The sequence below is a fragment of the Asterias amurensis genome, chromosome 20 (assembly GCF_032118995.1).
Source record: "Asterias amurensis chromosome 20, ASM3211899v1".
Classification (NCBI taxonomy): domain Eukaryota; kingdom Metazoa; phylum Echinodermata; class Asteroidea; order Forcipulatida; family Asteriidae; genus Asterias; species Asterias amurensis.
Window position 1 is genome coordinate 1,009,551 of NC_092667.1, and position 13,249 is coordinate 1,022,799.

The following is a 13,249-nucleotide window of genomic DNA, read 5'->3' on the forward strand; positions in this document are numbered from 1 at the left end:
GATCCATTACAAGACAGTGGACATTATTGGTAAATGTCAAAGACCAGTATTATTTACTTGGTATATCTCAAAATATGCATAAAATAACAAACCTGTGAATATTTGAGCCCGATTGGTCGTCGGAGTTGCGAGATAACTATGAAAGAAAAAAACAGCCTTGTCACACAAAGTTGTGTGCTTTCAGATGCTTGATTTCGAGACCTCTAATTCTAAACTTGAGGTCTCGAAATCAAATTCGTGGTAAATTACTTCTTTCTCGAAAACTACGTCACTTCAGAGGGAGCCGTTTCTCACAATGTTTTATACCATCAACCTCTCCCCATTACTCGTCACCAAGAAAGGTATTATGTTAATAATTATTTTGAAGAATTACAAATAGTGTCCACTGCCTTTAAGTGCCCAACAACAAACTGAGCAAAATAATTGTCGACCCACTTCGCTTGAAATATCTACCAAAGCCATTGCTGGCAACCATTACTCCAGGTTAGCTGTCGCCGTTTGCGCTGCGCACGATCGATTATGAAACTGTACAAGATGAAGTGGATTGGATCTTCCCAAGGGAAGTCTACACCGATTGTTATAAAGACAGTGACTTCAGTGTTCTTCAGTACTCTTCTATAAACTGAGCTTAGATTTATGAGTTTGGTTTCCTCGAGAGGTATCAAAAGAGAAGACTTCCGTAAGACAGTTGATGCAACCAGATGAAAAACTCTTGAATGGAATTCTATGAATACATAATTTCTGTCTTCAAATTGTGCTGACTCGGTAAACGATGGCAGTGGTTTTACACTTCACTTTCACTGCATTGTTTCTTTGGTTGACTCTTGCATCACGCGCACACAGTGATGTAGTCGAAGTTGATGTTGCTGTATTTCTGTCGAGATATCCAAACCGTATCCCTGTTTCCAGTGACACTCGTTTACTACCAGCCCTTGAGATTGCCCGTGAAACCATCTCACATCGTGTCCAGAGAGGCGAGTATGCTAACTTTACTCTACGGTGGGTTGTCACTCATGATAACTGTAATTGGAGAGAAGTAAACGACGCGTTAAAAGTAGCTGCTACACTATACTTTGAAGGGAAAGCATTGGCTTATTTCGGACCGTCCTGTGCAAGTTATATACTGAGTGTAGCGGATTTTGCTGCTTCGGTGAATGTACCAATTTTTTCGGGCAGCGCTGATAATCTTCTTGAACTAGACAATAAAGGCAGGTATTCAACCGTAACCCAAACAGTTTACAAAGCAACCCCACTGGCGCATTTCTTGAGGGAAGTGTGCTTTATCTACGACTGGGATTCCTTTAGTTTGATTGGGCAAGGTTATGCCAATCTTCGCACTGCATACTCGATACAATCTGGGTTGGACTTATCAGCTGGTATTCAAGTCTACATTCTGTATATAGAAGGGGATGACAGAGACTACGAGAGTCATTTAAAAAGAGCTTCTCTAAATAGCAGAAGTAAGTATTACAAACAACATTTGTCGTTTTCGCCTACAGCTGTTGATGTCCCAAACAGTTCTGGAGATAAGGTTGGCTCAGTGGTTTCTTTCGCTGCCTTTCACCTCTGTGGCCCGGTTCACATCCCACCCTAGTCTTGCCAATACATCAGTTTCCTATACTCATAACGTAGCGTAACGTAACGTAGCGTAACATAACATAACATACGCAACATAACGACTGTAACATAACATAACGCAAAGTAACGTAACGTAACGTAACGTAATGTAACGTAACGTAACGTGTATAACGTATCATAACGAACATAAAAATGTAACGTTACAAACGTAACGTGATAACTTGGCAGATGGCGCGCTTCTTTTGGGTTCCATTTCGGTTGAGGACTGTCAGTCTGGTTGACGTAACTGGAAATCGAACCAAGAATATACTTACGCAAAGCTAGCGGGCGATACGGCGCGTTGCACGCAAAGGTCTTGGAACCTCTATGACTTGTAAGGACTAAGTTAAGACTATCTTTGTGAAATCGAACCAGGGGACGATTTCACAAAGCATTAACATTCATTACAAAACGAATTGTCAGTATTACCATAGTGATTTGTATTGTGACATCACACTTTACTACTGAGCAACTACGATTGAACATTAGCTCTTTGTGAACTTGGTCCCAGGTCCACCAAAGTTTACAGCAATATGTTTGTGTTCCTTGCTGTGTTTATTTTTGTTCAGTTATTATGATGTGTGCCGATGGTAATGATGTCCGTCAGATCATGTTAAGTGCTTACGAACTTGGTATGACAGACGGCGACTACGTCTTCATCAGCTACCATCCCTTCAACAACACCAAGACATTTGGAGATGACTCGTGGAACCAGGTAAGATGACGTACCAGCTGAATCAAGTAAAACACTTTTACTGTGTTGTTCTAAACGCTCTAGGTTTTTGCACAAAAGCTTCCCAGTTCCCAAAGCAACAAGGAAAGTGGCGATGTTGAGTGCATCTAAATACAACCTAGGCATTAAAGGGAAGACATATTTTTGTTTTTTGCTCTTATATAAAGGAATACAAAACCATTGTAGATAACTCATGGAACCAGGTAAGATGACGTCACAGAGGAATGAAGTGAAACACCTGCACTGAGTTTGTTTTATCCTTCCATAAAGTTCTAGGTTTTGCACAAGGTTGCCCAACTCCCAGAGTAACAAAGTAAAGGAGCGATGTTGGGTGCCTGGAGGTGTAACAAAGCAAACTCCCACACATGACGTCAAAGTGTTGTCATTTTGACGCACGCAGTCAACGGCAGAAGTGTTTCTAGTTTTCCAAAACTTTGAGGTTGGGCCTGAATTTTTAATCGATTATTACAAAAAAATGTACATTATCAAAATTACATTTAAATGGCCAGTGCAAACAAACACGCTGTAAACCAAATTCGCCCAAGTACTTCTTTAAAGCATTAAAAGTTGTTGATTTTATTTTATTATAGGGTGACGAGAATGACGCCAAGCTTAAAATCGCTTACAAAGCCCTAATGACAATCCGACTCTTTGAGCCAACAACTGATGAATACATCAATTTCCAAAAGGAGATGAAGCGTCGAATGCTGGAGTCGTATAACTTTACCCCTACAGCTGGGGATGAGGTTAGAACAAAATAATTATTGAATTTCAGTCAGTTTTGGTTATCTTGAAATTTGATTCAAAGTTTTTTTTGAAGGTTATAAATAATTTGTGAGTATTGAAAACCTATTATCAACAAACCTAGTAATTAATGAAATTCGCATCCCCTTAAGTTGATCCCCTGGCTGCCGATTCCCAGGTTGTATAATTAACTTGGATGTGATCCCTGTCTACACGGCAGTTAAACGGTTGTATGGCTTCTGACTGGCACCCCCGAATTTACGACTAGGGAGAGCCCGCGACCATTAGGGCTAGATAGCTCAGTCGGTAGACGGGCACGTTGATCCTAAGGTCGTTGGTTCAAACCCTCACTCTAGTAAATTTTATAATTGTTTGACACCCTTTAATAATGAACAAACATGTGTAATAACTGAACCTACTTGTTATTATTATTCAATATTTACATGTGGATGACAATTTGAGTAACTGATTGTCTTTTATATCTAGACCAATTTCTTTGCTACATCTTTCCATGATGCTTTAATCTTATATTCTCTGGCCATTAACGAGACACTTCATGAGGGAGGAGACATCCGGGATGGTCTAGCTTTAAGAGATAAGATGTGGAATCGTACATTTCAAGGTAAACCACAGACTACGTATGGATGCATTAGGATTCGGTTTTATCTGAGTGTACTATTCAAAATAGTTATTAGCATAAAACCTTACTTGGTAACGAGTAATGGGGAGAGGTTGATAGTAAGAAACATAGTGAGAAACGGCTCCCTCTGGTGTAAAGTAGTTTTCGAGAGAGAAGTAATTTTCCACGAATTTAATTTCGATACCTCAGATTTAGAATTTGAGGTCTCGAAATCAAGCATCTGAAAGCATACAACTTCGTGTTATGAGAATGGTGTTTTTTCTCTTCATAGTTATCTCGCAACTTCGACGACCAATTGAGCTCATACTTTCACAGGTTTGTTATTTTATGCATATGTTGAGATACACAAAGTGAGAAGACTGGTCTTTGACAACCACCAACAGTGTCCAGTGTCTTTAAAGCAACTTAAATACGTTGCAATGTGTTGACTCGTATCATGACAGAGCATGGGTTTTAGACGGATTTAGATCCCTTAAACTAAAACGTTATTTCAACCTTTGCGATTACATTGTAGGTATTGCCGGTGATGTTTCTATCACAGAAAAGGGCGACCGAGTTGCAGTGTATTCTCTATGGGATATGACAGACACTGAGAACGGTGTGTTCGAGGTTGGTCAATGCTCAATTTTTGAGGAGTCAGTAACTGCACTGAAAAGGAGTCCAGTTTACTCTAAAATTACAATCGTTTCAAAATGTGTTTTTTGGGTTGCAATTTCATAAAGTTTGACTGACTTTGCCTTTCTATAAAGGTGGTTGCTGACTATTATGGAGTTTCTAATACAATCCAATGGTACAAAGATATTGTATGGCATGGGAGACCAGACGGCAGTGCACCGCCTGACACTCCACCCTGCGGATTCTACAACGAGAATCCAGAATGCCAAGACAAAGGTACATTTGAGTTCGTTGTTTTTCAAATATTTAGATGTTTAATCACCAACACAAAGCCCTCCCCTTATTTCGATGACTGTTCCATGTTTACAATTTCCATGACCAGACTATTAATTACGTCGACAACTGCATGACGTCATAGTTCTTACGCTGTAACAACTGTATGTACAGTAGAATGTGCATTACATTAATGAATGTATTATACTTACGGAGGTCTACCTCCATTAAAACTTTTGTTGGGAAATGGCGGACGTCACATGACTGCACAGACAGGTTTGTACTTCTATGGACAAATTGACACATAACACATCTAGTGCTCTGTTCACCATACCTACTTTTGGAATATTACTACTTGATTGTGCATCATCAATAATTACCTCTCAAAATGGCGGACATGTATGACGCTTGTTATGATTGTGCATCTTTAAAATCAAACACTCTTTTTTCTGTTGAACTTCAAACAGCTGATTACACAATGGTGATGGTAACGTCTATCCTAGCTGCATGTGTAGTGATCGCCTCGGCATGTGCTATGCTTTTTGTCTACAGGTAAATCCTACTGCATAAAAAATCATGTAGTATATAGTGTATATGACGCGTGAGTCTTACGCATCCCTATACTAATTAGACTAGCGGCCAATATCCAGAACCATGGAGGCTCCACAATGGAAGTAAAATGCTTAGCTTGTTACCTTGGATTAGTGCGGTAAATAAAAAAAACAAATCGGGAAGTTGTGACAAATTGTTGTCATTACTCAAAGTATTATGAGGTTTTAACTTTCCGTCCTCGAGATGTTTTGTATATGTAACCGCAAATTAAACAAAGGTTTAAGCTTCCGCACAAATCAAATGGGAAAATACATGTATACAGATGCTACCTTGTGTTTTAGAAACGTGTTGCTTGATGACGTAAAGTTAGTCTGATATTGGATAATGTCCAACGTCCAATATCGAACAAAGTAACAATACCATTCGCAGTACAAGCTTAGTGCGAATGTTCAATATCCAATATCAAACAAATTTTAATGGCATGTAACTTGTGCTTCTTGATTGACTTTTTGGACTGTGGCAAATTTACTGAAAGTTGTGTCATGGCCGCTGGCAATCTTACCAAATGATATGCCAGCTGGACACTAAACATGCATTTTGCTTTCTCTGCAGGAAAATGAAATTGAATTCGGAGTTGATGAACATGTCTTGGAAAATCCGTTATGAAGATTTGATTTTCAATCATACTTCCAAATCGGTATCATCGTCGATTCGATCACTGTCAATGGTATGTGTTTTGGTTATCATGGAGTGATCGATAAATACAAATAATCAGACTGAGATGAGTTTAGTTCTATATGGTTTGATGAGAGACATTATACAACAAAGTGTCTTCATAACTTCTCTCCGAGAAAGAAGACAAAATCTATTGCACAGTTTTGGAAAGAAAATACTCAACTCCAACAAATTTCGTTATCTGCCCCCCCCCCCCCCCCCCCCAATTAGGAACAGTACAAGAGTCCTCAGGTATAGTGCAAACGCTTCATTAATCATTCCCTTTTGCAATACCGACCGATACAAACACTTCACAATACATTCTCTAATGAAACTCATGAAGGCCAAAGTGGGGGCCTGGTTGTGGTTTAAAACAGAAACCATGTTGCTCGCTCCTCGTTTGTGTTTTTCTAGTCTAAAGTTGAGTTTATTTTCATTTTGCTGTAAATTGCTAAAGCCCACTTATTTTGTATGCTTGTTGCATTTTTGTTATTTTAACTTTGAAGCGATATTGGCATTTGGTTTATCTCTTTCAATGTCATGTGTCGAAAATAATAAATATACCAGAATACAAAACATGTCATGTTCTACCAAAGAAATATGAATTGTTTAAATATTTATATTAAAATGTGTTTGCTTGGATTAAAAAAGCGTATTTTTTATTAATTTTGTTTCCAGACCGGCTCAGTTTTAGATGTTAACAACAAACGACAGATATTTACCAAAGTCGCCCAGTAAGTAAGTGAAACTAGACCCGCTCGACACTATTGTGACATGTGTTTTTTTTTTCCTTCTTTCATCATTATCTCGTAACTTCAACGACCAATTGAGTTCGAATGTTAACAGGTTTGTTATAATTCATATAGACCTATGTTGGGATACACCAAGACTGGTGAAGACTGGTCTTTGACACTTACCAAATGTGTCGTGGGGTGGATTTCACAAGAGTTGGGATAAGTCTTATCTCTAGTTAGGACGAGTTACTCGTCCTAACCTAGGACTATCCATGCAATTTGTATGTCTCCTAGATCTAACTCTTTGTGAAATCGACCCCTGTGCCTTTACGATGTATAGTATGTTGGTGTCGTGGTCATTGTTTTGATGTGTTTGTTGCGTCTGTTGGTGTCGTGGTTCGTTTGTTTGTTCGTTTGTTGTTGAGTTTCTTGTCCCTTCCTCACATAGGATTTTGGTCGGAGTTTGTTCGCACTTGGTCTCTTTGGTCTCATGGTTTGTCAGTGTTTTATTTTCTCTCCTTCATTGAGTTTTCACCTTGTATAAACACCTTTTTTTTAATTTTATTTTTTAAACTCCCAATAGGGTCGAATGGTTGCTCTTAAACAGATGAATACAACCAAGATAGATCTGAATAGAAAAGTACTTCTGGAGTTCCGTAATGTAAGTTTTGTTGTATTGCTCGATATGCATTAGGCTTTTGTCAAGGCGTGTGTGGTCTCCCATTCCAGTCGTTGATTGCGGTTCTCTAAACCCACAAAGGCCTTATTTAACAAAAGGCTGGTACGCAGTTGCTACAAACATTAAATTATTCTTTGGGTATTATCTTTTAAATATATTGAAAAACATCAATCGATTCAATGGAAAGGAGAATCGGAAAACTTTCTTCCAAGGTTTCCTCTCAGACATCTTGTGCTCATTCTTGTTGAGATTGCCATTTTAAGATCCATTATTTCTACTTGAATTTGATCGACAGTTACGTCGTCTGGAGCATAGTAATCTCGTCCGATTCGTTGGTGCATGTATTGATGGAATCGATGAAAACAAACAAGTGATCATCACAGAGTATTGCCCCAAAGGAAGTCTTCAGGTTAGAGAAATAAGATTCATTTGTCAATGCGTTTACAGAAAAAATATGATTTGTGGATGAGAGTATGATTTTTAAAAATGAGTTTTTTTTTTGTTTTTTTTAACTTGGGATTGCTCCAATTGTTTTTTTAACAATCTAAGGCAGTAGGAACATACTGTGTTTCTTATTCTTACTATGACTTTTTAACTTTTCAGGATATTCTAGAAAAAGACGCCTTGAAGTTGGATTGGGACTTCAAAAGCTCCCTCCTGCTTGACGTCATCAAGGTAACAACGATGGTTTAAATTGCCTTGTGTTGTAATCTCTAGTCGAGTTGGTTGAGTTGGTAGTAACGGGGTATGGTGTGTGTATCTTTAGTTGGGTTGGTCGAGAAGGTAGTAACGGAGTAGGGTTTGTGTAATGTCAAGTGGGTTTGGTTGAGTTGGTAGTAACGGGCTGGTGTTTAATGTAAAGTTGAGTTGGTCGAGTTGGTAATCATGGTGTGTGTAATATCGGGCCGAGTTTACCGTAGCTCAATTGATAATAAATCAATGCCTAACTCGACACTCTGGTTGTTTCGATGCATGCAGGGATTGAGTTTTCTTCATCACAGTGAGCTTGGTGTTCATGGTAGAATGCGCTCGTCTAACTGTGTAGTGGACACCCGTTTTGTTGTCAAACTGACCGACTTTGGACTCCATGCTTTCAGAGACTCTTCATCTGAAGACAGCGACAATCAGACCAAGATGAAAAGTAAGGAATCTTTTTTGATAAGAAACTTTTGATAACGAAATCCCACAGAAATCCCGGAGCTGGGGCTTGGTAAATTCTGACATATGAGTTGTACGTTTTACTCATTCTACAGAGATGCTGTGTAAAGCTCCAGAACAACTGAGGAACCCGAACAAACCACTGACCAAAGAGGGCGACATTTATGCTGTTGGCATCATCATGCAGGAGGTAGTTATGAGGGGGTCGCCCTTTGAGAATGAACGCAAGAATGACGTAGATGTCAAAGGTTAGCACCCTGCATAATATTATTCAGCCTTGATTTTGTGGTCGGATAGTATGTTAAGTTATGTACAAGTTAGACACCATCTGGAAAAAAAGCCTAACGCTTGTTAATTCACGGTGTTCTTTGTGTTCCTCCTCTGTGCAGTTATTTTGGAAAAGCTTGCTGCTAAGTTACCTCAGCCTTTCCGTCCTCACGTCCCAACTGATGACTGTAGTCCAGAGATGCATGTCATTATGGGGCAGTGTTGGCATGAACTCCCAGAGGAACGGCCCTCTGTTGACAAACTACTGTCCAGCTTGAAGAAAATATGCAAGTAAGTTTTTGTCAACGTTTGTTGTAGTCTGGTAAGGAGAAAGACGGCACTGGTCTTTTCGCCCCAGTGATTTCATTTGACACAATGATTTCATTTGTGAAACGTGCAGTGACGTAGTTAAGCTTTCCATATCTGCGTTATGATTGGTCCATCCAAAGTGACATAGTTTGTCAGCTTGCACTTTCAATCGTTTGCACGCAGCTTGTGCATAATTATCCTAGGTCAAAGGTAAACCTGACAGCATCCGGTCAGGTAGGTATCTAGCGTTTTTCACGATCCTCAAAATGTGACGTCAGCTGTAGAGGCGATCGGCATACGCTTGTTGCAACTTGAAATTCTTAAAACTACTACACCTCTCTCCGACAGTAGAATTTGTACATAGTAGCAATAGTTATGGTTGTCATTTTGTATACACCAATGAATGTTCTTTGATATCGTGACCACGTTCAACTTGATATTTCTCATGAAAGGAATGTATCTGGAGGTATTATGGACAACCTTTTGTCTCGTATGGAGTTCTACGCCAGTAACTTGGAAGGTCTTGTGGAGGAGAGAACCTCGGCCTTCTTGGAAGAGAAGAAGAGAGCTGAGACGCTCCTTTACGAAGTCTTGCCAAAGTAGGTCTTCTTGCATTCAAAAGTGTCTTTTCAATCCCAAAAACAATGGAAATGTTCAGGGTTTTGTCTTAACAGATATGCCATGCCATTTTCTTTCCATCATCCATCTGTGTTTGAACTTACTTCCCAGGTCTGTTGCCGACCAACTGAAAGTAGGATCCGCAGTTCATCCAGAGACATACGACAACGTGACCATCTTTTTCAGTGACATTGTCGGTTTCACTGCACTGTCTTCTAGCAGCACGCCTATGCAGGTACAAAACTAACCATTACTGTACATATTTGTGTAGTCTGTACATTAAGTATACAATTGGGAATGGTTGTTATGTCTTTGTTTTACGTGTGCAGTAAAACCTATCAGATGTAACTTACTTTTTACAAATATGTATCATTTTCAAAAAGGTGGTGGCTCTGTTGAATGACTTGTACACCTGTTTTGATGGAATCATTGGATACTTTGACGTTTACAAGGTAAGGATAACTTACATCCATACGATTATAAAAGTATGATTCGGGAATACAGAAATAAAGAGGGTATAACACTGGGTCTTTTGTCATTCTAGGTTGAAACTATTGGTGATGCATACATGGTGGTGTCAGGATTACCCATCCGTAATGGAAACAAACATGCTAAAGAAATAGCCAAGATGTCTCTAGCTTTACTGGAAGCTGTGGGGTCATTTAAGGTCAGGCATAGACCTGATCACAACTTGCTCCTGCGGGCTGGTGTACATTCAGGTAGGTTTATTTGGAAATAAAGATAACATCCAACTGTCGTAGGATATATCAGGTTTTGGAACTAAGATAACATGCAACTGTCGTAGGATAGTAGGATACCAGGTTTTCAAGTACTAGATAACATCCAACAGTCGTAGGATATCAGGTTTTTGGAACTAACATGCAACTGTAGTTGGATTTCAGGTTTTGGAACTACTCCAACTGTCGTAATAATAATCAGGTTTTGTAACTACAACTGTAGTTCTATATAAAGATAACATCCAACAGTCGTAGGATACCATTACACGGGTAAACTGCTTGGTCGTTGCATCTAAACTCGCAACCAATACAATGAAATGAATGTGTGATGGGTTAAGTTTTCTCTGGTTGGTGAACCATTCTCAGGACCTTGTGTGGCTGGAGTGGTTGGTCTAAAGATGCCTCGATATTGTCTGTTTGGTGATACCGTAAACACAGCGTCTAGAATGGAATCCAATGGAGAAGGTAAGCAATAAAGATATAATCTGTTTGTATCTGAGGAATAAAGATATATGTTGGTATCTGAGGAAGTATAGGCCTCTACCGCCTCAAAAACGGCAAAGAGATTTTTTTTACAAAAGGTTTTGGGTTTAAACAAAGACTGGAACCAACGACCTCGATTAATGTACCGGCGCTCTACCAACCGAGTTTTTTTTTTCTTTTTCTAGAGAAATTTTGAGTTCATAAGAACTAACAGTTTCCATCCTTTTTTAATAATTGTTTGTGTAGCTCTCAAGATTCACATCAGCAGTTCAACCGATGAGATTCTGAATGAATTCAACGAGTTTGAAATCCAGTGTCGAGGAGAAATTGAAATGAAGGTGAGTTTGGCTGTTGGAGCTCACTCTTGCAGCAGGTATATTAAAGACATTGGACACAAAGGTACACTGGTAATTATCAAAGACCAGTATCCTTACTTGGTGTATCTCAACATATGCACAAATTTATAAACCTGTGAACATTTGAACTCAATTGGTCGTCGAAGTTGCGAGATAAAAAAGGAAGAAAAAACACACTTGTCACACGAAGTTGTATGCTTTCAGATGCTTTACTTCGGGACCTCAACTTCTAAATCTGAGGTCTTGAAATCAAATTCGTGGAAAATTACTTGTTTTTCGAAAACTACGTTACTTCAGAGGGAGCCGTTTCTTACATTGCCTTTAAAGGCAGTGGACACTATTGGTAATTACTCAAAATAATTATTAACATAAAACCTTTCTTGGTGACGAGTAATGGGGAGAGGTGGATGGTATACAACATTGTGAGAAACGGCTCCCTCTGAAGTGCCATAGTTTTCGAGAAAGAAGTAATTTTCCACGAATTCGATTTCGAGACCTCAGATTTAGAACTTGACGTCTCGAAATCAACCATCTAAACGCACACAACTTCGTGTGACAAGGGTGTTTCTTCTTTCATTATTATCTCGCAACTTTAAAAACCGATTGAGCTCAAATTTTCACAGGTTTGTTATTGTATGCATATGTTGAGATACACCAAGTGACAAGACTGGTCTTTGACAATTACCAATAGTGTCCACTGTCTTTAATGATGAATGTTCACTTCAAACAGTGATCAACAATACTTCATAGATATCTCATTATTGCATAATTCTTCAATCATTTACAGGGAAAAGGAAAGCAGACAACATACTGGTTGCTAGGGAAGAAGGGCTAAAATGTCTAATGCCGGAAGATGGAGAGAAAATGTTGTCTCTACATGACTTTGCTCTTCACTGTGGACAATTACAGTGTGATTACTGCGTAATGTTTAATCGACGACCTATCTGATGAACTAAATACTAATCATGTTACATAATAAAATTCACTTCGATGTTTACTGTTTGAAACACTTTAACTTTACGAGCGCAGCAGGACTTACTGAAGACCGTATTTACCTTATGCTGTATACATCTCTATATATTTATTACGTAATCACATTTCTATCCATTTGGTTCATAGTTTGTAATTTTTCACGAGTATTTGATATCTGTACGTTCATCAAGTATCCATGTTTCAATAATAAATGTATTAAATTCATAAATTGAACTGTGGCGCACTTATTTGAAGAGAATAGAACGGGTTTGAACCTATAAAAAAAAATTTAAAAAAAACACATATATATATGTTTAACTGCATCTGAGGAAGGGGGGCGCTTTTGTGATTCATCTCGTTTTACAATCCCAGGAGTCCCGCTACACCCGATTATGGTTCAATTTTTTTCACGGCTACCTCCAAAGGATTTTTGTTTGGTAATTGCTGACCGCTATAGGCCCTCTAACTGCTTGAGTGTGTCAAAGATATAATAATATTAAAGCGCTCGTATCTACCAAACAAGGTACTCAAGGCGATGAATATACAAACTTTAAAGGCAGTGGACACTATTGGTAATTGTCAAAGACTAGCCTTCACAGTTTGTGTATCTCAGCATATGCCTAAAATAACAAACCTGTGAAAATTTGAGCTCAATCGGTCATCGAACTTGCGAGATAATAATGAAAGAAAAAATACCCTTGTCACACGAAGCTGTGTGCGTTTAGATAGTTGATTTCGAGACCTCAAGTTCTAAACTTGAGGTCTCGAAATCAAATTTGTGGAAAATTACTTCTTTCTCGAAAACTATGGCACTTCAGAGGGAGCCGTTTCTGACAATGTTTTTTACCATCAACCTCTCCCCATTACTCGTCACCAAGAAAGGTTTTACGCTAATAATTATTTTGAGTAATTACCGATAGTGTCCACTGCCTTTAAGAAAGATAGGTCATTGCAATGATGAATTCTGAGACCCAATTATTTAGCACCTTATAAGGGTTTACAAGGTGCTACGGCGCATAAAGCAGCCATAGCCACGAACACCGGGACG

At 38.9% G+C, this 13,249-nt stretch overlaps 1 pseudogene; it reads left to right on the forward strand.

Moving 5' to 3' along the window:
• Positions 1–2,186: 2,186 nt before the first annotated feature.
• LOC139952343 (atrial natriuretic peptide receptor 1-like) lies at positions 2,187–12,472 on the forward strand (annotated as a pseudogene).
• Positions 12,473–13,249: the final 777 nt, after the last annotated feature.